Source organism: Triturus cristatus, chromosome 8 (genome assembly GCF_964204655.1).
Source record: "Triturus cristatus chromosome 8, aTriCri1.1, whole genome shotgun sequence".
Lineage (NCBI taxonomy): Eukaryota > Metazoa > Chordata > Amphibia > Caudata > Salamandridae > Triturus > Triturus cristatus.
This window is the reverse complement of record NC_140591.1, coordinates 204,160,450-204,187,330: the sequence shown is the minus strand read 5'-3', so window position 1 is coordinate 204,187,330 and position 26,881 is coordinate 204,160,450. Positions and strand designations below refer to the sequence as shown.

Below are 26,881 nucleotides of genomic sequence, written 5' to 3'. Positions count from 1 at the left end.
TTGGCTGGTCAGCCGTGACCTCTAGTATTGTAACTTTTTAAAAGAATTTTGTAAGTCAGACTCTAAATGTCCTAATATAAATGCGACTCATCTGCTTCTAATATTGGGACATGGTAGGTCTTGTTAAAATCATTAACAGAAAAAGTCTTCAAGGATGGCCACATCATTAAACATATTAAACGGTGAGGTATCTATTCTGATTGAAAAAACTAGGGAATTCAGAAATTTGTTTGGTTTGGCCGCATGCAACCTTTGCTCTTAACCAGGGTCAATGGAATTATACTGCAGAGGTGTACAAAAGTATGTGGAAGAGTTTATTACATTACGTAGCCAGAAAAGGGAAATTATGAGATCTATTGCAGGACATTTTGTAATAATATTATTTCATTATTTTGTCATTATACACATGTTAGCACTGTCCGGGTAAAGGTTTCATCTCACTAGAATCAGTTTTACACCCAAATACGCCTCTAAGCAACTAAAAGGAGACCAGTCAACCTTTTTGAATGACCTTCCACTGTGCTGCAACACATCACTACGTTTTTAGTAACATTTGATCTGTCTGAGCTACAAATAATACTATTTTGTTAAAATCTGCAAATTATGCAGCAGATGATGGATTATATGGCAATTCATTAACTATGCAGGAAATGCCATGGATGCAGAATTGCATAATTCCAGCTGCCCTCCTCTGAACTCACTGTGGCTAAGGAACCCTTCTGACATTCAACCTAAATACTTAGACTGGATTGAACATTATCTTTTAATGGTGACCACTCTTCCGGGAATCAATTATCAACTTTTTCTCGTCTTTGAGCTATACTGTTTCTAGACCAGGAGCGTATGTTTAATAAAACGGATTGCTCATTTAATGGTCACTGGAGATTATATTTAAAAGAGAAGGCTTTCATTGTTTGGGCCTTCTTGATGGTGATCCAGGGTGAGGTGGTTGTGAGTGTTTTAACTCCAATATGTGACACCGTGACAACAGTTCTGGGATACTTGTTACCACCCCTATTATATAGAAAACCAAACTTTTACCTTTTGGTCCCAGAGCGCTTGAATTGCACTCACAGGACTGGGTTACTTATAGGATGCAAGTCAGCCCACACTGCTCAGACAGGGATGAGCCTAGCTTTTTAACCACATTAAGGCCTATAATATCCTGGACAGATTAGTGCCTTTTCCTTATCAGTGTAAACATTATTCTCCGACAAAGGGGATAGCTTTGGGTTCCTAGGAGTACAGCCCTACCCAAAGCTCCAGAGTTGTTTATAGGTTCCTCTGTCCACATTGCTCAAACATAGATAGGTCTTAACTTTCTACTCACAAAGGGTTGATTGAGGCCTTGTCAATCTGTGACAGATTAGAGATGTGTTTACCTGTTTAAACATAATTCTCTGCATTAGTGGTCTAATATTCCACAGACAACTCAAACGCTCGACATAATGCTCACTTGTGGAACCAAGTGTAGGCTTATCTTGCCATGAAGGCTGACTCAACGGGCCCTCCACCTAGGACACGGGCAGCATGGGATAGGGACGTGATGATACCCCCTAAGCGATAAGAAGTGGAAAGCAATGAGTGGGCTCCCACACACAGTATCTTGTAATGCACGTTTTAAGTTGATACATTTCAACTACTTATACCGCACTTACATGAACCCGGCGAGACTGCACCACATTGACCCAGACCGATCAGATGCTTGCCCTATATGTGGTACAGAAGGGGCGGGTTTTTTGCATCCAACATGGGGGTGTCCTGGTGTGTACCAATTTTGGACCCACGTGATTGAGTGGGTGAAGGGGGGTACCGGTTTCCGGGTTGGAGCTACCCCCACTACACTACCTACTGGGGCAAGTCACGAAACCCAAAAAACGCTAGACAGTATACTAACTCTTGTAATTACTTCTGGTTTTAGCCAAGCGTAGGATAGCCATAATATGAATGGGGAGGCGATACCCCACAGTCGATGAATGGTTGAGGGGTGTGCGTGAGTGGACGCTTGCGGAGGAGGCCCACATTAAGGCCAGTAGGAGGGTTGAAAAACTAGAAGAGAATCTCGGGACATGGAGGAAGCTATGCAGAGTGTTTTGAAACCCTGAGGTAAATGTGAGTGATCAGCACGCTTCAGCTGCGAGTGACAGTATGACTAAGGAAGATGTGAGCTGATGTCCTTGATATTTTCATTGTCAAGCTCCTAGATATAAGGCATCTGGTAATGTAATAAGGGATAATGTACTATTTAAGTAATTGTACTTTGTACTTGGACCCCTTCTGACCGCAAGCTTGTAACTGTATACCCACTGTGACTTATTGGAAAAACAATAAATAAAGGTTCTTAAAAACAATAAAACATAATTCTCTGGCATTGGTGGTAGTATTGGGTCCTAAGAATACTGTCAAACACACAGTTCCTTAGACAGGTGATCAACTGTATATTTGTCTCTACTGCCACATCCCCGCCCTTTTCTCTACCTTGACTGCGTAATCCATTGACGTAAAAGCTAAAGATTTGCAGGTATTTCTCATTCCAAGCAATTTCATGATACAGCTTTAATGACAATACTTGGCAGCAGTGGAGTGACTTTCTCTACTTATAAGATGACCAACGATACAAACATTATGCAAAAGGAAGCAGTTACCATCCCATCCAGTGTGGAATTATTTGACACAAAGAGGCTGGCAGATCCAGCCAGAAGGCGTTGCAATCTTCTTTCTACTGAGTCACTTGTCTGTGATTAATAACACAGAGAAACATTAAGATGATCGTTATGAGTCGTCCAGTAAACCGGATGTTGTAAAACCATAGCCAGGATTACTGATACCACAGGTTAGGCTAATTACAAAGTTTCCACAGCTCTTTCCCACGTTTGGCACAATTTTCACTAGATATAATCTACCAATGGTGAAAAGTATCAAATGAAAATACCATAAGTTTGGGGGATTTGCCACAACTTGGGATTCAGGTGAAAACTCATTTTCTCACCCAAATCGAGAATAAGTTCGAAGTCTGAGTGTGTGGATAAGAGGGTTTATAAAGGAGATGTAACGGCAAAAGGTGTGCTCTTCCAGCCTGCAGAAACGAGTGAGCAAGTGAGAGTAAGTAATTTATACAGAGAAAGTCGTATCTTGACCTATAATGTTTTAATTGACAAACTTCAAGGAACCAGGACCAACAAATCTGCAAAACATGAATAAAATGCTAAACATGCTGGGCTTGAGGGTTGTGTTAAACTGTACTGTTATTTTAACCTCCAGTTAATGGGTGCGCCGGCACAAGAGGAGTTGGGCTATGTGTGACTCCAGTAGGAAATTCTGGGTATGGTGGCCTTGTTGTGGTGCTCTCTGTGGTTGAATAATTTTATTTATTTACTTTCTTAGTTGGTGTTTTAATAAAAGTGCGTTTTGTTGCCTTCAGGCCACTGGATGGTACTACCCTTACTGCTTCAATGGTGTTCACATTGTGTCGGATTAGCCTCCCGGAAATGTTGTTTAAGCCTACTCACTCTGACCACTTGAAAGATATCAATTAAAATGTATGAAATAAAGCCATTTTAGAGTAGAAGGGCCTGCCAAAGAGAAACTATATAGTCTGTGGAGAAACTAGATGTTGCAGAAACTAGACATCTTGGCTTGATGGTCTGCCCACTGAGATCTGTTGGATGATCTATATTCCTGGGTGGGGTAAGTCGCTAGATCATTTATACATCTACATAGTGCCAATCTAGTAAGAGGAGTAGTGGAGCACTTTAGCAAAGGCTTCCATAGAGCGGAAATACAACATTGCTTTTGACCACACATAAAAGAGGTGTTGCTAACCCTGGAGTGTTGTTCTTCTTTGGAGAAATATTATGTTGAATATGGGAGGGATCCCGTAAGGTGTAGCTGGAGCCAGCACCAGTTGGTGAGAAGGCTGCTGTGTGTTGGCGTGTCTCAAAGGATTAAAGCTCATTAGCCTGCAAACAAATAAGCATATTGGTGTTTCTCAGTGATTTGTATTAATTGTCCTGTTTTTTTAAGCACATTTCACTTCATGTATGAGATTTGCCTTTGGTCTGCAAGCTTTAAAGTTTCCTTCAATAGAAACGCCTGAAAAAAATACCCAAAATGCGGAGGAGAAAGCTAGAAGTATACACGCAAACAAGAAGGCGTGTGTAGAGGCTAGACCGCTGTATTCGCTGGACTGCCCTAATTAGTGGCGAAGTGGCGTCCATCTTGAAATTCTCAGTGGACCTGCATAGGCGCGTGTCAGACTGGACTCCTGCCCTTTAACTTGGGAATGTGGCAGCCGTCTTGAAATTCTCAGAGGGGCATCCAATACTGCTCAGTGTAATATCTTTCATTTAATTTTGGGAAACAGCATAGTAGTCTTTTAAATGATTAACAACAGATAGCTCTCATAAAATAGATGGAAATAGGCTAATGCCGGTGGATGCCAACTCAATGTGTCCCCAGAAAATAGTTTTAAAAAAAATTGAGAATGTGAGCCCATGTGCCAATGGAATAGCAAAGTGTCTCCGATATGTTCCCCTAGCACTCTGTGCGCATACACTATGAATCATTACCTATCAGTATGTCATAACGTGAGCCTTCTTACATAGTGACTTCTTAGATAGAAACCGATATGTATTAGTTCAACTGGGTCAGAGGAATGTTTTCAGACTGTGGATATGTGTGCCCAACGTGTAAATCCACCGCTGTTCATTTTCTATATGTAGTTTCCTCAAGTCTGTATCGATTTGGTGAGGCTGTATGTGTTCTATAAGAGCCCAATGAAAATCACTGGTAGCGTGGTTTGTTTTATTGTAATGTGTGGCCACATTGGTGGTTGCTCTTCTACATCGGATATTACTCCTAAGTTCACTGATCCTCAACTTTACTTTCCTCGTGGTCATGCCCACATATTTCCCATCACATGGACATGTAATTAAATGCAATTAGGGTGTTGCAATTAGTGTGTTCCTTTTGTATCCACTTGTGTTAGTCCCAATTCCAATGATGTGCTCTTCTTTGTCAAACAACAATCACTGCACCATCGGCATGGGTGATGTCCCATGACAGGTGGGAGGCACCCTAAGGGGCAGGGCATAGTGACTGCTAGTTTTGGGAGACACCCTCTACTGTTGGCTCATATATTTCAGTGATAAATGCCATGGCTCCAAAGACTGAGAAACTGGGTGTATTTTGCCCAGAGAACATTATTCTAGGGTTTGCTTTCCCGGCCTAACAATTATCCCCTCACCCCCACCCCCGAAAAAAAACCTGACTTTCATTTTCAATTTGAATAAATAAGCACATGGGAACAAGAGCTATTGCAGATGGTGGACGTGTGAAGGGCAGTGACATGTTAGTTGAAGCACTTGATGAATTTGTTGAGTTTTACATCTTGTAATTCTCTTTGGTGATATTTGGAGGAAGAGACTAACTGGTAGGGAGCGGTCCAGGAACAGTAATTTTTCAGTACATCAGGTGGTATCCTATCTCTTATTTTTACGGAACCAATCTTTTACTAAAGCGATCCAAGGTGGAGTCGGGGCGCTAGTGAACCCATGGCAAGATGAGCGCACACTAGTGCAGCTCTGCCGTCCGGAATCAGTAACCCATCAACCATCCGAGTAATGAGTGCCAATCAGCGGTTCTAGACCTCGGACCTAAGAACTGTGGTGAAGAAGAGAATGGCAATCTGAAAAGTGGAGCTGAAAGTGGTAAATACCGAGGAATTGAGGAGCTGCTGGGTGCTGTGGGATAATCTGCAAGAAGGCGGCCGAGTGAACACAGCGGAGACTAAGCGGCTGAAGCCTGAGGGAAGTCGAGGCTGTCCTGGCGTCTGGGGCACTGGTGCTGCTCAATATCCAAGCGTCGTTGTAGTGCGGGACCTGCAGTGTCGCAAGGTGGGAACTGTGTGGTGGTGGCCGCGGTGGGCATGTACGATCCTGGGGAGGCTGCGGCTGGGCCCTGCCCGCGCTGCACGGATGAGCGTTACATAAGGACCCACTTTGCTGCGGCCTCCCGGCGTCACAGCTCCTGCTCGGTGCGTGGCGTCACGCTATGGCGTAGCCGTGAAGCGGAGAAGCAGAGGGCCCAGTGAAGATTTGTGCTTGCCCCGTTATGGCGATCTGCCTGAAGGTGCAGCGAGGGAGTCCTGTTGCGTTGTCGCGAGGGCTTTAGGGAGTCCTCAGCGGTTGTAACATACTGCTCTCTCCGTGCCAGTTGCTGCGGATAGTGGGCTTTCTACGCACCCTGAGAGAGTACGGCACGGGATACCCCCACTTCAGAGACTTTATGAGTGGCGCGGGCGGCAGATTGCACAGGGGCGTAGGGATCACCGGCACGGGGCTTGAACCGCGCGGGGCTCTTCCTTTCCGGCCGTACCACCCACCGTGGGTGGCGGCAGCCACTGACTGCAGATATTCCACATAGAGTCATAGGGAGCTGATTTGAGGGAGGGAGCCCAAAGAGCTACCATGGTGTCCATGGGGAGTGAGAGAGCCCGGCAATTTATGGCAGTGCCTGAGCATCGCAAGTGAGGTGTGGCCTTTACCAGCCTGCTGGTCCATTACATAGACAATCGGCTATCACGTGAAACACCCCACCTCCGTTTGCAGTTTTGTTCTGAATGATCTGTAACTATGGGCAAGACGGATAAACAACAGTCACAATTAACCTTTGAATCTTGCCGCTCGGCGCAGCCTGTGATGACACATTCAGACACAGAAATAGAGGTTGGACAATCAAGCACACTCCTATTAGAGTCCACATTGCTGGCGATGCAGCAGAGTCTTCAGGCCCCAGATGGCAAGCTAGACAATTTCACGTTACGTATGGATAACATGGCTGCCAAGTTGGATAAACAGGTGGCTCGTCTCACAACAGCAGAGTAGCAAATATTCACGGTAGAGGATGAATCTCATGAAACAGCAGGTAAGTGCTGTGGCATGGAAAAGATCTTGGAAGTTATAAGAGCGAAAAATGAAGATTTGAAAGCGCGCTCTCAGTGCAATAATCTTTGAATCCTGGAGGTCCCCGAAAGTACCAACACGGGCCGCTTGGGAGGACTACATTGAAACAATGTTAAAGGAAGTCTTTGGCCCAGAGCATTTCTCCTAGGTCTTAAATCATTGAGAGAGCACACAGATCGCTAGGCCCAAGTCCGCCGCCGGGGCCCCCCCAAAGCCTATCATAGCCAGGCTCTTAAACTATCGCAATCGTGCCAATGTATTTGCACTCCTCCCTTGGATACATTAGCTTGGTGCAGGGGAAATAGTGGGGATATTCTGCCGAAGGTAAAATGTCTGAGGTTGCAATTTGACGCAGCATGGGGCTGCGGATAAGGCTAACAGCAGTGATGTCTGTGGACTATTCGAGGAGGCGCTGTTATGAGATGATATATGGTCTTTGTGGTCATAGAGACTGTTTCTGAGACTGTTACAGTTTCTCAGGCAGGTGCATCTGCATTAGGTGCGCGGTCATAATAATAGATTACCTCTTGTAGTCGACGCATGCTAAATACCAGGTTGACATTTACCCACAATGTGCTTTACGGCCACCCCCATGCCGCGAGTGGGATATAAGGCTCCTGGCTGCCCTACGAGGATATCCTCCATTATTGTCGTTAACATGTTTTCTTAAAATGGGTTTTGTCAATGCTTACTAAATTAATCCAATGTTACTTGCTGTTATGTTACCTAGGTAATGTCTTTAGCATGCTTGGGATGCTAAAGTGGGAGGGGGGTGACGAGCTGTTTGGTTTCTGCAAAGTAAATCATGGGCACGCACACATTTATATCACACAGGTATGGTTGGTTGAGGAAGTGACTTCACAATCAGCGCTTGAAAGTTCAATGCTAGAGAAGGTTAGACTTATGACTTGGAATGTCAGAGGGCTGAATAACCCCAAAAGAATTAGACAGGTGTTGGCCTATTTAGATAGGCACCAAGTTCATTTGACACTACTGCAGGAAACCCACCTCAAAAGAATAAAGAAGAGGTGGGTAGGGGCTAAATGGGCAGCGGTGCGTGCAGCATCTTCATATTCATCATATTCCAAGGGGGTGCTCATATTAGTGAAAAGGGGTACACTTTCTTCACTTACACATAATAAATCGGATGACATGGGTTGCTTTACACTTATACGGAGTATTCTCTGTGGTACGTAAATTACTGTTGTTACAATATATGGGCCAAATGTTGATGACTCCGAGCTTTATCGTAGTTTGGAGAGTAAATATATACCCTCCAGCCAGAAATAATAATATGGGGACGGGACCGAAATACCTATTTAGATCCTGACTAGGATCGGAGCATGGTCACAGAGTGGCAGGGTAAATGATCAACACAGGTTATCCATGGAATTATGCACGCTCATAAGTTAATCGATATCTGGAGAGTGCGGCATCCCTGGTCACTGGAGAGTACACATATCTCCTTAGTACATAAAACTTGGTCGAGATTGGATTATTGGCTAATCTCTGAGGTAGTAGCTCCATGGGTGAGAGAGGTTGCACACCTTCGACGTACTCTATCGGACCATTCACCTGTGGTGTTAGATTTGGAGTTCCCCATAAATCTGGCCCAACCTTTTCAGTGGTGACTGCAGGCAACATTGCTGCTGGACCCTGTCTTCAGAGAGGGGGTGCGGAAGGCTATTATTCATTACTTTGAAGAAAATTAGGGCACGGTGGAGGGGGAAAGGCACACAATGGGAAGCTATTAAGGCAACAATACGGGGTGTATGCATTGGTTTGCAGGCTGGTGTACTGAGAGATTTACGTACCAGGATGCATAAGATTGAGAAGACACTAGCGGGGTTGGAAAGGCAGTGTGAGGAGAACCATAGCATAGGAACCTTGGCAGAAATTAGGGAATTGATCACTGAATATAATGAGACAGCGGATCAAGAAATAAAACATCTGTCCAGGTACAGGGTGGCTAGAGCTTATGGTGAGGGTGGGAGTCCATGGCCATAGTCTGGCCTCTAAGATCAAGGCACCTAGTGCACCAGAATTCATCACAGAGTTAGATCGCCAGGATAGGACAAAAAGCTACAACACTGCTGAAATATTGAATCAATTTGTAGATTACTACTAATTATATGGGCCACCTGAGGCAGCTACTGGGGACGAAACACTAGCTTATTTTGAGGAAATTGTGCTCGCTTGGTTGTCCCTGGGGCAACGTGAATTTCTAGTGCAACCAATTAAGGTTGAGGAGGTGAAGGAGGGCATCCAAGCGCTGCCTGGGGGTAAGGCGTCCGGAAACGATGGGCTACCTAGTGAATTTTACAAGGATTTGCTAGCTCTGCATTTAAATAAAATGTATATCAAGGCCTATGAGGTAAAATGGCTACCCATCGCTGCGCGACGCACTAGTGATTACTCTACTGAAACCAGGCAAACACCTGGCAAGATGCGAATCGTACAGGCCACTTTCGCTTCTGAATATAGACACGAAAATCACAGCTAAAGTTATAGCGTTTAGACTGCGTCCGATGCTCCCGGCTCTGGTACTCTCGGACCAGTCGGCATTTGTCTCAGCCTGATCCACCACACATAATTTGCAAACGCTTTTCGTCATTCTGCATCAGCTCGACCCGGAGGACAGAGCTGCGGCTTTGGTTTTAGATGCAGTTAAGGCTTTTGACTCCATACAGTGGAAGTTTAGCTCCGCTTTATGCAGATTGGTGTGGGTGGGAAATCCTTACCAGGCCATACGAACAGGGAGGATTTGGGGTCCCTGACTTAGGTATATTATTTTGGGCACAATCGCATTTCGCCTATTATTGGTATTACACCTGCCTTTCCTCCCCCATGTAGCAGTAGAAGCAGACGGTGCATATCCAAGGCCACTAACCGCTGCGCTACCATGAAGACACTCATTATGTCACCTGCAGGTAATGAGCACGATAGATTGCACAGCTAAGGCTTGGCAGTCATTAGGGGCCTGGGTGGGGAAACTACCACTGTGTGCACCTGCAATGCCATTGGCACACCATACCGCAATCTATGTGGCACAAAAGCCTAAGGCATTTTCGATTTTAGCTGATTCAGGGATTGCCAGTTTGGCCGATGCATATCAGGAAAATTCATTTGTTACCTTGGAGGCCATGAAAGCGAGAAACACCAGTACCCCGCTATTAGTTTTTACATATTATAGACTGAAGGAGGCCCTCAAAACTTTAAACACAATACACACAGTCACACCACTGACACTGAAGCCGCTACAGGCTATGCTCGCCAGCTCCTCCCGCAGAAAACTTATCACCAGTTTATATAACGCAATGCAGGCAGACACTGCCCCACAATATAGTAGAGGGATGGAGAGGTGGAATGAAGTACTTCATACTCTAATATCAGGGAAAGATTGGGAATACACCTGCGCTTTAACAAGTTATTTAACAGCGAACTGTAATTTGCGGATTATCCATTTTTTTTTTTTTTTTTTTTGGAAAACCTTTATTTAACAGTATGTGCGGACAAATACGGGCCTACAACCCGCAGGCCGGCCTCGACAATAAAAGGCACATCAGCAAGCAATTATACAACTCAGCAGCATATCAGTACAAACACGAATAGACCAAGTTACGTTATACACAATTGTGCCGCCGAGCGCCAGGATGATGAGGTTTAATTTTTATAAAGTCTTGAAATAAGTCCATAGCAACAGGTCTGGAAGGATCCGAATCAGAGCAATGCAGTTAGGACTATAGTGGGCAACGATCATCAGAAGAGTCAGCAAGCATTATCCGTAAGGTAATCAATCGCACTCAATGAAATCAGGATAGGAAAGAAGCATATCACATGACGATCCCCAAGCACTACCCACAAGTTCCCAATCCTCCCATCGACCCAAGAAATAATAAAGGAAAGAGCAAGCGAGAAAGGTAAAGAGTAGAAAGGGAGAAGAAAAAAGAGAAAAGAAAAAAAGAAAAAGGAGGCCCATAGAAAAAAACCAATAAGGAAATATACCCCCCACCCTACACGCATGCAGAGGCTACGGCCTACCCCCCCTAGCAGTGTGTCTGTCGCCCCAAAAGAGTACCCGAAATGTAGGAGAAGAGAAAGAGAAGAAAAAGAAAAAGAATGTCACGGTTGATCGGAGGAGGGCCAAGGATCTATTCAATGCAAGCAAAATCGTTACCCGCGGTCACCCAACCCCAGGCCCCGACCTGACACCCATGCTACATGTACCTCCGACAGTCACAAGTCCCAGTCCCAGCCATATACGTGTCAATGTGCAACAAGAAAAACCCCCTTCCTCAGCCTTGGCCCCTTCGAATCTGCAGTCCAACAGAATCCAATTGCAGTACAGCCAACCTGGACGGGATGGGCCACCATGGAGTCCGGTGCAGAAGTCGAGGTGTAAGAGACAAGTCAAACTGGAGTGAAGCTCGATAGTAAAGGACCACAGAATGCGCCACTGCTATGCCGTGGCTAGTACAACAGGGAGCAGGACGATGCATAAGTTCCAGAGTAGCGGCCGGCCGATGTACAGGAAGCAAGTCCAGGAGGACGCGCAGAAACGTGGCACCAAAGGACAAAAGAGATGGGCAAAACGGCGTCTGAGACACAAGCTCCGGCCATACCAAGGGAGCAGTATTGTCAGACTCCTCCAGGGCAGAGCCGAAGAGTACCGCAGCGGGCACTGGGACACGTCCCCCCGTCACTGCCACATACCTCAACTCGGGTGATCCACCGACAGTCGACTGAAGATGTGGCTTATCATGCCGCACTGGAGGGTCATCATGGCCAGCTGAAAAAGTCGAATCAAACCGGTCCCCCAAACGAGTGGCAGAGTCGTGGAAGGCCAACCGCAGGTCCTCCAGTGCTGCCAGGATGTCGTGAAGCCCCAGCGGTGGATCAAGGCTGGAGGGTGCTGTTGCGTCCGCCATCTTAGGCAAGCAACCATCGAGCGCCCCGGGAAGCAAGCCCCCTTCACCAGCCATCGGTATCTGGAAAGTGATGAGCTCTCAGCGGGGCCCTGGTGGTGCAGGAAACGTGGAGGCAGCCGGTCGTGGAGAGGCTTCAAGGACCAGGGAATCTGTGGTGCAGGGAAACCCACCGGCAAGACCAGGGTTTCCGATGCGGAAGATGGCGTCCGCTGCTGTAGGCTGCAACAAAGAAGCGATCCCGGCCCTCTCCCAGCTGGGCCGGGATACAGTATACGGGAGCCGGATACAATGTTGCGAGCGGGGCGCGCTGGGCAGCCGAGCATGGAAAAGGCTGCTGTGAGAATCCCAGCGCCGCGCTCCAGGTCCGGTGCACCGGCTCCTCCCTCTCCACAGCGGCCGCTGCTATCGTTGTCGCCGCCGGCCGTCCCCACTAAACAATGGCCCGGCTGCGACCGCTTGGAAGGCCGGAATGGAAACCGGGGCTCAACTCCGCCGGAGCAGCTCCGTTCTCGACCGGAGTCACAGTAACGTGGTCAGGAACGTGGCGCAGGTAAGCGTAGGGCTCGGAGGCGCAGGATTCTTGCCAGGATATCGACGAAGGGCGCAAGGGTCGGCGGAGCCGAGGAGCTAGGCGGCCATCTCGGCTGCAGGCTAGGCTCCTCCCCCCGGATTATCCATTTTAAATATATACATCAACTATGCTATTCCCCCTAGAAACTGCAGAGGTATGGGTTGAGAGAGACAGCCAGCTGTAAGCGGGGCAAAAGGCCTGATGCTGATTTCATTCATCTGGCGTGGTATTGTGAAAGAGTGCAAAACTTTTGGGTGCAGGTTACTAAGGCGTATTCAGATATGGTTCTGGAACCAGTGGGTTGCACCCCACATCTGTGTTTGTTGGGACTTATTGGACACTTAAAGCCACAGAATCAGAGATTGGTGGCAGTCGCTCATTTGCTAGCAAAAAGGAAAGTGGCTCAAAACTGGGAGGGTAGAGGCGCCCCCAAATTCTAGCAATGGTTAGTGGATATCACATATTGCAGAGATCAGCTGACCCAATATGCAGAGGAACTTCCAGTACCGTACAGACCTAAAGACATTTGGGCCCCCTTTACTGCATATCTGCTGACTAATCAATGTGAAAATTCGCCTGACGACTTACATGACGATTAAACTCTCGGTCAGCCATAGCTCCCTTCCTAAATATTCCATGCTGTATCACGAACAACATGTTGTGTAACCGCCCTGAGTGCAGTAAGAGCAATATGATGTATTTTGTATGTGTTATGTGGTTGTGATTGTCTGAAGTCAATACAATAAAATTTTATAAATTAAAAAAAATAATTTTAAAAAAGCGGTCCAAGGTGATAATAACACAGCTTTATGCCTACAACCAATGGATAATTTTATAACAAAACAAAACAATATTTATCTTAAGAAAAGAAACGGACAGAAAAAATCTGAATACACACCTTACCCCCCTCCGCCCACCCCCCACCCAAGAACCCTGCACCAGTCACGCCCTATTTAGTCTCTGACAACGCATGTGCTAATTGGCCTTCATGGGGTTGCTAAATAGTATCTATGGAGTTGGTGTAGGTTTTGTTACCAAATCAGGGAGTAATTGCAGAATTTGCAAGTATTTAGGGCGTCAGATTTGCAGACTTTAAAATGGCATTAGTGCAGTCAGAAGAATAAATAGGAGTAAAGAAGGGTTTGCTGACAGATTTGGTGATGTGTGGCAGCTGTGGGGATACTGAGGCCCTTGTGGGCCCAATTTGGTTCTCCTTTGAGCTTTACATTTTACACATTTTAGCAGACTTTGTTTTAGCCCTATTTCTTTTTACATATTTTGTTTCCACAATATGATTCTAAGTAACGCCGCACATGCTGCTTGTTTTTAGAAAGTTTTTCCTACTACATAATCTGTACTCTTCGTTCAATGCTATGAACATGGAACGTGATATCCTAGTACATACGTTTTCTGCTTGGAAACAGATTCTAACATCTAGACAAATCATCACATCAGAGATGTGTCTCTAACACAGTGGTTTCAATATATAAACAGTGCACTGTCCCTTTGCGGGTCAGAGGGGGCACTCCAGCCACAACTGTCCTGGGACGGCTGCAGCTCTGCCAATTGCGATCTTCCGTGCTGATCCTGCAGAGAGGGATTGCCAACCAACTCCAAACCAAGTCTATGATAATAGATTTTATTGTGTATGGTTAATTAAAACCTTTACAATTTTACCTTAAAATCATCAAATTAACAAAACATTCATATTTACTTTTCCAATATCTAAAAGGGTAAAGGACATAAAACATCTAAATCCTAAAGAAATATAAGCTATTACACTAATTGATGCCAGATGCTAGCCCTCCACCATTTCATATTTTGAGTTTAAGTGCAAAAGTTGCAAATATGTGTACCGCTGTAAACATAGGACTATCTAAAATCAGCCTAACACTAACAAAATGTTGACATTGAGAGAAATGCCAAACCAGGTCATTCAGGTATGGGGTCCCAGTCTATCCTAAGAGATCCGGCAGAGGATACACCCACTATGCTATCAGAATAGGGGTAGCATTAGATAGGAATACAGATAGATAGAAATCAGACTGTCATGGTTGGACTGTTTATTCTTTTCATCAGGTTCATAATGTTGGTTACTTTGCTTTATTTTATCTGCCCAATAATTGCAGCACATTCTTTCTATGCAAGACTACGATTGTTTCAATAAATGGATTGAAAACTATCTTCACATCTTTCCTCTGTTTCACCAAGGGCGTGCATGAGTAAGCAACTATAGGGGTAAGATCCGTTTCCACAATTTCCTTGGAGATGAGAGTTTCATGTTCAAGGGTGCCAAAATCACCAGCCACCCCAGAAGGGTTAGGGGCTCGGGTGAGGCACTGTGAGGTAGCTAGGAATTGGGCCAAAAGTCTATGATGGTGTAAACGGACTCAGTCCCTGCATTCTGAGGTCCTGTTGTCCTAATACACAGTCCTACATTTTTTAGTGGGAACCATATAACAGGTTCCCACAACAAGAATCTTCAAGATCAAGGTATGATGGGAAAGTATGGTGAAAGAAAGGCATGGGGCAACCACATGCACTTTCAGCTAACCAATAAAGAAAGGAGAAAAATCAAAATAAAGTGTAAGAGATGGGATTTAACTGCAGCACCGGGAAATACATGCATTGCTCTTCCAGAGCAAAGTAATGCATACATTTACAAAGAATGATTTGACAGAACATCAGAAAATAATGAAATATTGGAGAATACCAGTTGAAGGATCAAAATCAAAATTCTCCACAGTGTCTACCACTACCACACCATCTCCCATGCACAACTCAGTCAAAGGCACAACAAACATACCTGTATTGCCCAAGCAAAAGAACAACAGCCTGCCACCACAGACCTGCTTCAGGACCCAACTGGACTTCCATATTCCCATTAAAGGGCATCACAACACTACACATTTGTCAAGAACCTTGGTCATTAACTTCTAATTAGAGCGATTATTCCTGCTGCTTGTCACATGCCAAAATTTCCAGGCAAGATTCTGTCTCAATGAAAGCTTGATGGACATAGCACACAGACATCACAGGTCTATCACATCATGGGAAGTGAAAAAGATATCACGTCTTTATTTCCTCAAGACTGCAATAAGAAATAGGGACGAGGTGACACTACACAGATGATTTATGGGTAACCTTCATTACATGGAATTCTAGTCTGCCTTAACATTGTTCCTTTACTCACAACAGCTGTTATGATTTTCCTTGTGTTCTTTTCCTCTCAGCCACTTGGATGTGATGTTCTTTCAGTATTTTAGTTATTCATAAAGAGAACGGTTACCTAGAAGGCTTCACGGCACCGAGACATAAACTGGCCAAAAGAATAGAGAATCATTTAACAAATCAGTGCATTCTGTCAGATGAGGTCTTGATGCTTGAATAGAACAAAAACGACTAAAGCACCTGATAAAAAATAATGGGCAAATGGAGTGCTTAGACTTGGAAACATGGCGAACTGAAAACATGGGGGTGATCTAGAAACCTCAGCAGCGCCTAGAAGCTTTTCAGTCGTTGGTGCTTTATAAAATCTGATTTGAGTAGAACATGGAAAAAAACAACTGAGTAAACAAGGGTGTAGCTGGCACAGCTGACCTGGTGCCCCATATCACATTTGACACCTTCAGTCAGTTCTGTTTTTAGGTGGAAGCCTGCCAGACAGCTGCTAAAGACATCTTGGGTACATTCAGATACCTTCCCCCCTGGGAATGCATTCCTCCCGTGGATTACCATTGACTTTGTGGTTTGTAACTCACATTTTCTGGCTATTTACTGGCTTTGTTGTAGGCTGTCCAGATACAGTTCGTCCCTCCTAAGGAGCAAAGACTTTTCACACTACCTCTCATTGTATTCTTCCATGAGTGCTCCTTTCTGTAACAGGCCTGTAAATCTTGTTCGTATCTTGTCACATTTTCTGTGCATTCAAAGACAAAGGTCAAATTTCAGGCTCCGTCTTCCAAGGGAGCCTATTGTTCACTTTTCTTTCTCCGACTTTAAAGTTAGAGGATTTGTATTAAAATATTCTGGATACAGTGGGCAGAGGAAAGGTTTTTTTTCCTAGCACACAACAACATTCAAAATAAGTATGAAAATACTGCAGAATATAATAGAATTAGCAAAGCATAAATGAAACACATTTTTGGTTAATTCTGAAGTGTGTCGGAAACAGATACTTTAATATGATCGAAACAAATAAATACAGTAAGTGAGGCCATTTCCAGACATTATCATTTGTGCACTGTATAACTTTATAGAAAAACTGTATGTCTGTGCAAATGTAATGGTCATTTCAATTGAAAATGTGTTGTCTGTAATGGCAGTATGCTACTACACCAAGCATACGCCATTCAACCCCACTCCACTCGACACCACTTCACTAAATGCCTCTCTACTCTACTCTTCACCACCCTACTCTATGCCAATGCACTCCGCTCAACACCCCTCCAGTGTAGGCCACTCCACTTTACTCCATTCTATATCATTTCACTCTATGCCACTCTGCAACACTGCACTCTACGCCACTGCACTCTACTCTATACCACTCCACTCTATGCCTCTGTACTCTGTGCCAATCCACTGTACGCCACTGTAATCTACTCTGCACCACTGCACTCTATCCTGCACCACTCCACGCCACTGCACTCTATGACACTTTTCTCTACTCCGCACCACCTCATACCACTGCACTTAATGCCACTGTACTCCAGACCACTCTAAGCCACTCCACTCTATGCCACTCCAATACACAACGCTCAATACCACTCCAATTCTACAACACTCCACTCCACTCTCCTTTCTGCACCACTAACTTTTTGCTAGTGTACAACATGGCTAAAACACATTGGCAAAGTCAATAGCTCGTGCATAGGCGAGCCCAAATGCCTGTTTAACTAAGAACCAGTAATATGCTTTTTTTGTTATTTATTTTACTTAAAAAGTTTTATATAGCGCTTGCTTGACCAGTGGGTATCAGAGCGCTTTACACACAGGAGAGAAAAAGAATTGCATTACATAGTAGGACCTAAGGAAGCAAAAATACATAAGTAAATCATAATAATTAGGCAAACAGTGAAGGGGAGGGAGAAAAAACATTCAAGTAACCACCTATCCTTGATGGTCAAGTGAGAGGGGAGTCAGCTAAGATATAGAAGCTTTAATAAGTAGGTCCCTGCTTATAATGGGAAACGTTACAATACAAGTTCCATTCTCAAAGCTACTGTTGGGTTTGAAATCCAAAAGTCGCTCAAGGAGTCGCACATGACATTGGGAGACGTGACAATGTCCAGGTAAAACCTATTTGGTAAATGGTTCAGCAGGGCATGCCAGACAGCCCTCATATGCTGTTCAATTGAGTGCCTGCGAGTCCCACAGTCAAACCACGCGCAGCATACTGTAACTAGTACGAGCATGAAATCTCAAACTGGTCCGTATTCACAATTCATTCGGTCTGGTCAAGAGTGGTTTTGCTAAGTGTGTACGAAGCAAATCCGGAATAAGGGAAAGTGTTTATTAGTAGAAAAGGAATATTTCCAGCTCATTCAGTCAGCACCGAGAGGAAAGAGAGGTGGCTATGAAAACAGTGCCTAGAGCCGGGACCGAACGTGTCCTTCGCGCCTCTCCCGCTCCCTCCCACGGTACACAAATTAGGGTTATCTATCAGCACCTCCTACCTATTCTTCTCTCTCCTGGGATGAGTTGCGAGCCCTTCCTGTTCTGTGAACCGGGGTCCAGACACAGTGAGAGCGGGTCTTCTCAAGGAAAAAAGATCCAAATAAACATATACAACCCGGTTACAAAGGTGCAAACAACATAACGAAAAATATCAGAATTCGTGGTCCAAAATACAATATATGAAGCTGTCTTGAGATCATAATATAAAAGCTCACTCTTGTATGAGTGGAAGACGGACTCAACTAGGAAGCACTCCTTCAGCTGTCTGCAAATAAAGCAGCCATTTTGGAATGGCATTTTATTCCTTTCAGTGGAGAGGTAGTACATCGCTATATAACTGCAACATAACCGTGGGTACCACAGTATTGTTCTGTTTGGATTTCACCCCGTTTCCATAGACGTAGAAAACTGGGAGTTAAGGGCGGGGGCATTTATCACCCCCAGATTTTCGAGTGGGAGTTGCAATGGACACTGTGCTCCCAGAAGTGGAACTGAAGATTGAACTGCAGAACAGGTCTCTCTGAAGACCTGCCGCGCACGTGCAAAAGTCTCTTTGAAGCGCGTTTACCTGTAGAACAAACTCTGCCCAGGCTCAAATGCCTCTTTGGTTTCTTTGTTTTGTTTTTTATTTAATTGAGGTCATTGAATTATTGAGAGAGCCCCTCCTAAAATCCTTCTGTTTGTCAAGTCAGGAAATGATATTTAGGCTCAACACCTCAGTGACCCACAATTAAATAATTTGTAGGTGTTAGATTTGGGGGTCTCCAGTTGGCAGAGTGTAGTATCTTCATAGAGGTAGGTACCTTTGCCAAATAGGGACCCATGCATCTAGTCAGGGTAAGGGGCTACACTCCTAAAATAACCCCTGCTCACCCCCTTGGTAGCTTGGCAAGAGCAGGCAGGCTTATCTCGGAGGCAGTGTGTAAAGCATTTGTGAACACATACAGTAACATAGTGACAACACTACAGATGGACACCACACAGGTTTTATTATAAAAATAAGTATTTTTATATAGACTCAACACAAGACCAAACGACAAAAATCCACAATACTGTACTCAAAAATACACTTTAAAATATTAGGAAATAGCTCAGTTCTCTTAAGATTATAAATGCGACACTTTACTCTCAAAGTACCTTGGATGCGTAACGCAAAGCAAACAAAAGGGTCGCACTCAGGGGAGTGGATGTGTTGGTTCCTTACTGAAGCGCAGGGGAGTTGATGCTCACTTCCTTACTGTGTGGGGAGGTAATGTGTCGGTTTCTTACTGCTCTCCGGTACGATGCAACAGGGTGGCGCCTCGATGCGATACTTCTCTCAGGTGCGATGCGACAAAATGGCGTCTTGGTTACGGTGCGACAACGTTGATGCGATGCATACACGCCTGACGACCGTGTGGCGACTCTATGATCTTCTGAGCCGCGACAGGCCCTGCGACACGCTCCTCCGGTGATGCGACGGTGACCTCTGCGGCGGCGGCGGCACGCTTCTCTGGTGATGCGACGCGCTTTGGTGATGCGATGGCGACAGCGGCGGCACGCTTCCTTGGCGATGCGACAGCTTGTCTCCTGGAGCCCCCCAGCCCCTGTCACTCAGAAACCAGACATGTAATACACAACCCAGCAGAGGCAGGCTTGGATAGTTAGGCTAGAAAATACCTACTTTCTAAAAGTGGTATTTTCAAACACAGAATATTAAAACCAACTACGCTAAAATATGTATTTTATCATTCTGAGTTCAGGCATACTAAATTCGAAGTTCTACCTAGTTCCCTGAGTCAGTTAGGATTATGAGATGTTATAATCAAACTGCTCATTCTGGCCTATGGGGACAGGTAGTCTTGCAATAGTGAAATAGGACATGCCACACACATCAGGGCATGTCCTACCTTTTACATACAATGCACCCTGCCCTGGGGCCTACCCTAGGGATGGCTAACATGTAGAAAAGGGAAGGTTTAGGGACTGGCAAGTGGGTGCACTTGCCAGGTCAACATGGCAGTACCAGACTGCACACAGGCTCTGCAATGGCAGGTCTGAGACACTTTACAAGCTGCTCTGGTGGGTGGCACAATCAGTGCTGCAAGCCCACCAGCAGCATTTGATTTACACGCCTTGGGCACACACAGTGCACTGTACTAGGATCTGACAGGGAAACCAAACAAGCCAATCATGGAGTCACTAATCCATACATAAATTTAACATAGGGAGCACTTGCACTGTGGCACTGAATAGCAGTGGCACAGTGCCCAAAGCATCTAACAGCAGCAAAAACATAAAAGACAACAGCAAAAAATGGAAGGGAGACCCACGCCAATGGTGCCAGGTCTAACAATAGGTATTGGAGCCCCACACAGTTGCTCCTGGTGTTACAGTGCTTCAAACAGACACAGCTATACAGCAGGGCTACTTAGAGACATGTTCTGTAACTGTGTTTAACCTTCAATGAAGACAGAATGATGTAACCCTACAATGGCTGAATTGCACAGTTTGCATTTCATCCATGCAGCTGGTCACATCCCAGCTGGTCACATCCCAATCAGTTAAAGTTAAAGGCCGTTGCTTATAAGGTTGACCATGGGCTACATTTTGTGTGAGTTGGAGCTGCTAAGGGTCTTTCGTTTCTGGAGATTTGCAGCAGTTGTAAGAGATGTTCTTAGAGTTTCTCATTGCTCAAATGGTTGTTATTTCTCATATTTATGTTTCCCTCCTCTTCATTGCTTGATTTTGCTCAACGAGAAAGTGTCACTCATACTCGTCGAAATGACACTCATAATTGCACTGAAATTATAAAAAATGTCACACACAGCAAACTGAAATCTTGGCAGCTATGAACCAGGAACCCTGGTCTTAAATCCCAGCTTCCCCACTTGAACGCATTTTATGAGCCACAGAACATTAGAGTCAAGCCAGACTGCTGGTTCGGCTCTCTCCAAGGTTGTCCATGACCCCCTCCCCCCAAATCCACAAGAAATGTAGTGTCTCCTACACCCTTGTCCATTTCAGTCTGCTATTTTCCAGTTGCAAGCTCCATATCAAGCTAGGCTTAAAGATGATTTTGTTTATTGCAAGTAGTAATTTTCAGTACTCTCAGATACTGAGTACCTGCACTTTTTTTGCGTTATTCTTTGTATTAAGCCTTATCTAAAACAGTATACAACCATATCAATAAAACAGTCTGATTACAGTCAGTATGTACATGTTGGCCACAAAACAGATTTCTACCATCAATAAGCCATGTGACTACTCCAAAACAGATGTAAAGTGAAAGAGAAAAGCTAATAAGCCTAATCCCACCAACGGCAACTACCCCATACACAACCCCCACCCTCCCGAGCCCAAGGGGGAAGAAGTAACGGCAGCAGAGTCATGAAAGGCAGAGTGAGTGACATAGTCTGCCAGCATAGCTGCATTATTTTATAAAATCCAATCTTGCACCACAGTGGGCATGGTGTGCATGCCTCAGATCAGTCATGGGTGTACTCCATGCTGGTGTCACCCAGAAACAGCTCAAGAAACTATAAAATGTCCAAAATGCCACAGTCAGGCTGGTCCTTGACATCTCCCGCCGCCGCCATATCATGCAACACCTACGACAACTCCACTTGTCGTCGGTCCTTCTGTGCCTCTCAGGATCGGTTTGTTGCTCAAATGGGTCCACCTATTAACAGCCTTAATTCCGGAATGCCGTAATGGCACGGCAGCTTAAGGTGGTCAATCAGTGGAAGGAAAGGATGGGGACTGCGGGGAGGGAGACCTGTGAAGACAACAAAAACAAGATAAGCACCCCCAAACTGTACTCCTATCTCTATTCCTTTCCACCTCTCTGTTATTGGGGCCCTATTGTTAACATACCTGTAAAGAAAATAAATAGCTTCTTTTGTCAAGCTTCTCAAGGTGTTTGTGAGACTGTACACCTTCTTTGTCCAATGCCGTAGTAGGGCTTGGTTTCGCTTGCCAACTCTGTGAAGTTTCAAAAGGGCGTACTAGAACAGAAAACAAGCCTTAGAATCTGTATCTCATAACCCTAGGTGATACCGCCCCCCCTATAGAACAGCTGGACAGGATACCCACCATGTGAGTGCTGGTTGAGGCTTCACAAGGGCGTAAGGTGCAACTTCCACTACTCCCTGTTCCCCTCTGCTAGAAATTGACAACAAAAACACACGCCTCCTTTATATATCCAAATGAAACAAACAGCAAGCTTGTAGGCAATAAAGCGCTCCATGACACTCATACAAGTTTCTCTGGTTTCTTGTTGATAATATTCAGCGTGTTACATCACACACATTCATCTCGTGAGTAGCCTGTTCACAACCGTGTTGTGTTACGACACACACACTCCTCACTCTGGTCGCCTTGTTTCAATACTTGGGCGTGTTACGTCACACATAATCCTCGCATTCGTGTAGCAGTGTTATTGGACAGTTTGTGGCACACACTAAAAATACGGACCTGACTTGGTTCCAATAGTTTCTAGTTTGAGTAACCACCGTACTTTAAGATAGTAACAATAATATCAAGGAGCCCCTTTTTAACTTATTGACCTTGAGCCTTTGTAATTATAGAATGTCACATAGCTTTCTCAAGAATCCTTTAGCGGAAATAATGCCCCTAGATCACGGTACGTTGCGCACGTACCGTTGATATCCTCAAGTAACTCTGAAGCTGGCGGTGTCCAATGACACCCTTACCGCATTACCAAGGACCGCGAGTCCGACTCCGGGAACCTCCGGGATCGCCGACCTGCACGAAATAATCTGCGGCGTCTTCTTCCTGGTGCTCGGCTTACGTAGCCCTCTGGGACGCCATGTCATCACTTCCGGGGCGCGCGCGCGACTCCTCGCATGGCCTGCTGGGAGTGGTAGTTCTTGCGCGTGTCCAGCACTCGCAGACCCTCTGGAAGACCGCGGCCTGTCTCACCCATGCTGCGCTAGTAGGCGGAGGGACGGGTAGAGCGGTTGTCCGCTTCAGGTACGTAACACCACTGGCTCTCAGTCAACAAGAGAATCACCTTCAAGCTCCTCACACATGCCTACAAAGCTCTCCCCGACGAAGGACCAGCATACCTGAACCACCGCCTCGCATTCCACGTACCCGCCAGACAACTCCGTTGGGCCCAACTCGCCCTAGCCTCTATCCCCAGGATCCACAAGACCGGAACCGGGGGAAGTTCAATCTCCTACCGCACTGCCAAGACCTGGAACACCCTGCCCCTCCACCTCAGGCAATCCACGTTGCTGACCCAATTCAAGAAGGACGTCAAGACCTGGCTCTTTGAATGATCCTACACCCAGAGGGACCAGCAGCAACCCCCCACACCCTTTGTCAAGATTCAAAAAGGAAGCCAAGACTTTCCTAATGGGCAAATTCCTCCCATAAACACTCTCAGTGCACACACAGCTCAGCAGCCTAGCAATATGTTTTTGCTCCTTACTTGAACTCCGCCTGTGTAAGCCGGTCTTCATATCTTTGCAGTAACCTTGCGTTCTTATAACATGGTCATTTGCTCATCATTGTTCATCTTTCATATTTCACTGTCACTTGCCCTATCTCCCGCTAGGGTACCCTTGATCGCCCATTCCTACTCTCTGTAAATAGCTTGTTATCGCTGCAGAGTGTTCTCATGATCGAATATTGTGAATAACCTGTTATTCAACCAAGTGTATGCATGATCGCCTGTCCCTTCTTATGTAATAGCTGTTATATCGCCTATTCTGAACTTTTGAAACAACTTGTTATCCCTTATAGCACGTTCGCGCTCTATAAAACACAAAATAAATAAATATTAGAAGCAGAAGAAAGTAGACATAAAAGCTGTTTTAAAAACTATTTTCTTCTACTTGCAAAGCAGTACAGGAGGATTAACCCCAGAGGCCAGCCCCATATTTAGCAGTAGTCACACCTTTATACATTTATTTTTTAACCATTTCCTTGATAGGTCGACTACCTAATTTGGAGGAAAATCTAAAAATCCCCTGCAAAACACTACTCAGCTTAGCTTTGATATTTAAAACCTGCTGTGCCCATGAGCCATTACCCATAAAAAGAATGCCCAAATAACAAAATTAGTTAACTGAAACAATTGGGGTAGTTTCAATAAAAATGGTTCGACATGGCTTTTGTTTTGGCCTGCAGACCATGGTAAAAGTTTTGGATTTGTTGATCACCATTTTCTTAGAGGCCATAAACTCTCCAAAGGCACTAATCAGTCTCTGCAAGCCACACGCTGTCCTCGCTGGTAAAACAACATCATCAGCGTATGACAATACTGGTATAAGGCGTCCAGCTGCTCGAGGAATGTTGACTTGCAGAGACTGCAGGTGATTATCCACCCCATTAATAAAAAGAGAGAACAATATTGGGACTAGCACGCAACATTGTTGAATACCTCGCCTTACTTTTAATTAATCAAGCATTCCCCTGGGGGCCAAAACAAACTTGACTGAATACATTCTCATCAAGGCGAGAGAGAAACCCAATAATAGGCCTGGGTGCAGCTAGGGAAATCAATGTTGACCAAAGAAGATTATGGTCGACCAGATCAAAGGAGCTACTTAAATCAGCAAAGATATAGGGCGGCTGACGTAGCTCTAGTATATTTCCCTATTTTTTTAAATTAAGTCTTTTTATTCAAATTACAGATATAACAACAAAGAAGAGCACATCTTCAGTATATCATGTTTTTCGATTATCGTGCATTACAGTTCTCATAAATGTAAACATCATTGACAGCTTGGACTCTACGGCCCACCAACCAAAAAACTGACCATAGCTCCTTCCCATCCCACATTCCTTCATGTCAAACGTGGTGTCCCTCACCCCTGTCCATAATGCGGCCCACACCCTAATTCTAAGTTGACGGGTGTGTACCCATACAAGACATTGGCTAGGCACTCCTCTGCAACTAGTAAACAATCTCTCAATTTCTCTACCCAGTGCCCATTTTCCCCGCCCCCGTCAGTTGCATCAGATTAGCCAACAGATACATGCATAAGGGATCCCATATGTCTTTCGGCCTTGAGGTTAATGGGAGTAATTCTGATTAGGTCAGTAACTGTTCCTTCCAGAAAATTAGGTCCTGTATCCAGTCCTTAAATTTGGGTGCCCGCCCCTTACCCAATCTGCAGGCCACTTTGCATTTGGCTAACAGCAGCCCTAGCGCTATATATTTCCTGTAGGCGAGTGTAATCTCCTCCATGTAGCGCAGCAATGCCCTGATCGGTGATGCCAGTAGGGGAGCTCCCATCATTTATACTTCCCTATTATTAACTACAGATTGTTACATTGTGTTACAGTCCCCAACTGCTCCCTAAAACCAGACTGTACAGGGGATAAAATAGATTGTTTTTGTATCCATTCCTCCAGCCTTATTAATAAAACTCTACTCATTACTTTTTCGCTGAAGAGTCCAGGAGGGAAATTGTGCGATACTTTTTAGGATCTGCTTTATCCCCCTTTTTATATATGGGCACAATAGTAGATATGCTGCAGGTAGGTGGAAATATATCTATAGCAGCTCAATTAAACACCCTAGTTAGGATAGGCCCCAGAGTTCAGTGGCGGATTTGAAAACATCTACCGGTACCCTGTCTGGGCAGGGAGACTGTCCCTCAGCGCTGGACTGTATTTGCCAAAAGGACTTCTTCATTTGTGATATCCAATGGGAGGGGTCCCCATTCACACAACACCCCACCTCGGACTCCAGCTTCCCCATCCCCACTACTCTGTCTAAATATTTCAGAAAAATGTATCACCCTTGTATCACAAGAAACAAAAGAACAAAGCTCCGGAATATCATATTTTCTTTTAAAAGGTGTATTCCAGAATAACTTGGTGTCCTTATTTTCTGCGGCAAGAGCCAAATCATCCCATGCTTCAGCCTGAAGTGTTTTTTTCATTATAGCCAGGTCCTGTTTATATTGTTGGCGAAGAAACTTAATAACCAGAGTATCCCATGGGGAACTACAAAGAGCATATTTCAACGGCCAGAAGGCCTCGGTACAGGCATGGTCAAACTATCCCATTTTAGTATTCAGCGATGCATTGAGGCAACGGGTCAGATATGATTTTATAGAACTAATAATATGGTTACAATTTTCCACCAGAAAATTTGGTGAAACATCTTCCTGGAGGCAATAACTAATTTCCATGAAATTAGTCAATACTATTTTTTGTAGTAAATTGCTAGGGTCAATGCCCGCCCACTTAATTCTTACACCATTAAGCCTATTGGGAATAATACTATTTACGGGAAACAACCATTACAACACAGTCATTACAACGCCAACGCAGTCATTACAACGCAATATCCTTTACATCGTATGCCATTACAACAAAAGTCACTACAACGCATGTCACTACAATGCATGCCATTACAATGCATGCCACTACAGCGCATGCCATTACAATGTATTTTAAAGTAAGTAGCGGGAAATAGTAATTTTTACCCCTACACTATCCAACACTTACCCTACTGTTGCACTCACTGGAGTGGGAATAGTAAGTGTTACCCCTCACTATCCAACACTTACCCTACTGTTGCACTCACTGGAGTGGGAATAGTCATTTTTACCCCTTCACTATCCAACACTTACACTACTATTGCCCTAAAAGTATTATGCGTTGTAATGGTATGCGTAGTAATGGTATGCGTTGTAATGGAATGCGTTGTAAGTGTAGTTTCTAAAAATGCGTTGTGATGACATGAGTTGTAAAATCATGCGTTGTAATGGATGTTGCAA

General features: G+C 44.9%; 1 protein-coding gene across 2 annotated transcripts in view; it reads right to left on the bottom strand.

Annotated features, from left to right (window-relative positions):
- Positions 1–18,368, bottom strand: part of CRYZL1 (crystallin zeta like 1) — a 266,504-nt gene extending 248,136 nt beyond the window's left edge. Inside the window, exon 1 of one of the 2 annotated variants that reach the window (XM_085621362.1) lies at positions 18,137–18,368. The gene's annotated coding sequence lies outside the window, so the exon portion shown is untranslated. The remainder of the gene's footprint in view (positions 1–18,136) is intronic. The other variant, XM_085621363.1, reaches the window with a different exon arrangement.
- Between the last annotated feature and the right edge of the window lie 8,513 nt (positions 18,369–26,881).